Below are 4,175 nucleotides of genomic sequence, written 5' to 3' on the forward strand. Positions count from 1 at the left end.
GAGTCTGAACCGGCTCCATGGCACATAACCACCACCACTACCACCACCACCACCATTATACCCAATTTAAGTATGTGAATACTGAGGCACAGAGATCAGTTATGTAACTTATGTAAGGTTCAGCAGCAAAGATATCACTGCTGTCAGCATCCACCTCTTAGCCAGTATTTTGCAATACCTCCTGGCTGCAGTGTGTTTTATGAAAACAGTAAGGGAAAAGAAAAAATGAAGAGACAGTAAAGTACCGGCAGTCACCAGTATTTGTTAAGCATCACTGATCTAGCATTTGTCCTCTTACCAGAACTGTCAAAGGAGACACGCTTGAAGAAATGTAAGGCAAAGTTTTGTATTTTGTACTCTAGTTTGTACATATAATTGATTGTAAATCCTTGTGGATGAGAGACACTCCCATGCAGTACTGTGTATCTAAACAGTGCTTTAAATTTCTATTCTGTTACAAGCTATCCAATTACCAAAATAAAACAAATTGAGGTCATATTTAAGTACATATTCATTGCAAGGAAAAAACATGAGAAGAATCATGTTCATTTATAAACTATGTAGTGGTTATGTTCTGTGGAGTTGGTTCCAACTCATAGTGACCCTGTACAGGGTTTCTGAGGCTGTAAATCTTTACTGGAGCAGAAAGCCTCATCTTTCTCCCATGGGACAGCTGGTAGTTTTGAACTACTGACCCTGAGGTTAGCAGGCTGATTCGTAACCACTACGCTACCAGAGCTCCTTTCTATAAACTGTAGTATTTTTTAAAAGCTAATTGTGATGCTAGTTACAGTCAGCTCTACTATGGGGACCTCTCTAGTCTTGAACTAAGTGCTAGCTCAGAATAGCCCACCACTGAAGATATAATTCTTCTCCTTCATTTTATTACCACATGCTGTCAAGGAGATTGACTCATGGCAGCCCCAAGTGTGTCAGAGGAGAACTGGGTGCCATAGGGTTTCCCTTTTTGTATTTTGGCTTGTTTTCTCACAGTTTAGGGCACTAGGAGGGTGGATTCAGAACACCAGCTCTAGGGAATGTTTTCTCTCTGTGTGTTGACCTTGGAGGAAGGTCTTTGACTCTTCAGCTTCTGCTTCCTTGGAGCTATCCATGTGGTTTGCCATTTATTTTCCCCCATCTCTGCTTCTAGTTTATTTGTTTAATCTCTGCTTCTAGTTTACTTGTTTAGTCTCTGCTTCTAGCTTACTTGTTTATTATTTTACAGGGGATGACTCAAAACACAGCCTACACTAATCCTATCTCATTATCCATAGGATATTCAATGACTGATTTTGTTTTGGAAGTAGATTGCTAGAACTATCATCCAAGATGCCTCTGGGTGGCATCTTGAAGGTAAACAAACCTTCAACCTTTCAGTTAGTCATGTTTGCACCACTCAGGGACTCCTCTTCTTCATTACCTCAGAATGTTGAGGTTGTGTGTGTTAGGGAATGGCCCATGTTACTCTACACGGCAGCTTGCCTATTCTGTCCCTTGCACATGTGTATGTACTGAACACTGTCTATCACCACTCCCTGATTAGGATATCTTGACATTTGAAACTCAAAAGTTGAATCTGGTCTGTCACTCAAAGCAGTTTTTTCCTATTATTTCTATGGTGGGCAATGCCAGGAACATTACCTGGTTACATCTGCGAGTTTGAAATATACCTAGCAGATTATAGAATGCAGTTCTTCAAGCCAGAACCTAGCAGGTATTGTTTTGGCTTCTTGGTTTATTTTTCTCCCCTGAGGCATCATTCCTTGGTTAGCCAAGATTCCAGTCAGGGAGATGAAGTCTGGAAACACCTGCTCTGTTCCATTTAGGACCCAAGATTCTCTTCACCTTCTGAACAGGGAGTTTGAGTGCAGAAATCACCCCAACTCCCCTCTTACCATAATACCAAGATTTTGTGAAGACTAAAATAGGAACATTCTCATTGTACTTAAGTTGTATTTATTCATTTGTCTTCTTTAATCCATAGATATCTTACTACTGGCTTTCTTTTTATCATGAAAATATTTAGAATATTTACAAGCTGAATTATAGGAAATTGCTACTACTCAATCATTTTTGACCATCTAAAGCAGCCATTTCATATGGGTTGGAACTATTAATATGATCCAATTACAGTGACACTTTGAATCATGTGATTTCATTTGCATGTGTGACAAGCATGCATTGCTGTTTTCCTTGTTGCTAGTGTTTTTAGAATTGCTGATTTTGTCAATATTTCTGGTGCTTAAGCAATTATAGTGTGGTAAATGATATTTGTGAGTCTGTATCAATTTTCTTTGAGAATGCAGTAGTAGTTAAAGGAAGAGGAGAAAAAAATTTGAAAGGCTTTTGCTCAGTTATTAATAATGTTGTGAACCATTGCAGAAACGTTTTATAAAATAACTTTGTAAATATACATATAATCTAAGAAATATCACATTTAAGCAATTTGCAACTATATTTACCACATATTATCCCATGGTTAAAATTGATAATCAAGATTACTAAGGTCTGGTAAGAGAGGAGGTTGATGGTGTGTGTGTGTGTGTGTGTGTGTGTGTGTGTGTGTGTGTGTGTGTGAGACGACATCATGAGTTACTGCACTGGATAGTACCAATCCTAGGGAAGCTTCTGAACCCATCAGCAGCTACCTGGGAGAAAGATGTTGTTGCCTTTAAAAGGCAACCAAGCTTTTAGAGCTGCCTAAGGAGCTCTGTTAGTGTAGTGGTTAAGAATTGGGCTATTAACCTCAGGGTCAGCAGTTCAAAACTACCAGCCATTCCATGGGAGAAAGATGAAGCCTTCTGCTCCCATAAAGATTTACAGCCTTGGAAACCCCGTACAGGGTCGCTAGGAATTGGAACTCACTCCGCGGCACATAACTACCACCACCAAAGACATTTGGCTCTAATTCATGGATCAGTAAACCTGCCTCACCCCACACAATTAAGGACCTGGAGGCATTCACTCTGAGAAAGCCTCCTGCCCAAAGTCACTCAGGTTTCATTGCTCTGTGGCCTGGGAAGCCCACCGCTCTGTCTGTGCTCTGGTTCTTGGTTCTGCTCCTGCTTCCCTGCCACTCCTCTGGTGTCACAGCTTCCTGCCCCTGGGTCATTGAAGTTCAATATACAGAGATCTCTGGATCCAAAGGATGAACTCTACTCCTAGCTCTCTGATGGTAGTAAGATACCGCTCTTCTGCTTCATTTAATACTCATGCAAGAGTTTCAAGTCGTTACAATTACAATGAATTCTGTCACCGTCCATAGCTGAGTCATGTTAGTGTCTTCTCCCACCTTCCTCTACCAGACCCATCAGGAAACAGTAGTCAGGTAGGAGCTACAAAGACTAGAAGAGACACGTGAAGCAGTTCACTGGACTGCAGATTCCAATACATATTTTGAAGGGACGCAATTTAATCCAGAACACCCATCTGTCGTGTCTCTGTTGTTGTTAACTGCCATTGAGTTGGTTCTAACATATAGCAACTCTATATAGAGTTTCCAAGGAACGACTGGTAGATTTGAATAACCAACCTTGTGGTTAGTTGTTGTTGTTATGTGCCGTGGAGTCGGTTCCGACTCATAATGACGCTGTACAAGGTTTCTGAGGCTGTAAATCTTTACGGGAGCAGAAAGCCTCATCTTTCTCCCCCGGAACAGCAGAAAGCCTCATCTTTCTCCCCCGGAACAGCTGACCTTGTGGATCGCAGCCCAATTCGTAACCACTACGCTACCAGAGCTTCTTACTACAGAGTCACACCAGGACTTGTCCTGGTCTTGTCTCTGTTGTTGTTGTATGCCATCAAGTCGTTACCAACTAATAGCAACCCTGTACAGGGTTTCCAAGAGCAGTTGATGGGTTTGAACTGTCAAACTTGTGGTTAACAGTCCAGTACTTATCCTACAGTGTCACAATACTCGATTCTATTTCCCATCTCCAGAGAGTCCTCATATCCAGAAATCTGGGCTTCTACTCTCCAGGAGTCCTGGTGTGGCGCTGTGGGTTAATGCATCAGACTGCAAATCCATTTGAATTGCAAGGTCGGTGGTTCAAGCTTACCAGTTGCTCCTTGGAAACCCTATACAGGGTCATTATGGGTTGGAATCAACCTGATGGCACTTGACAACAATAACAACTCTCCTCTTGAAGAGTAGAGTATGGTTGGGTCCTACCCAG

This window comes from Chrysochloris asiatica, unplaced genomic scaffold (genome assembly GCF_000296735.1).
Source record: "Chrysochloris asiatica unplaced genomic scaffold, ChrAsi1.0 scaffold00040, whole genome shotgun sequence".
NCBI classification, from domain to species: domain Eukaryota; kingdom Metazoa; phylum Chordata; class Mammalia; order Afrosoricida; family Chrysochloridae; genus Chrysochloris; species Chrysochloris asiatica.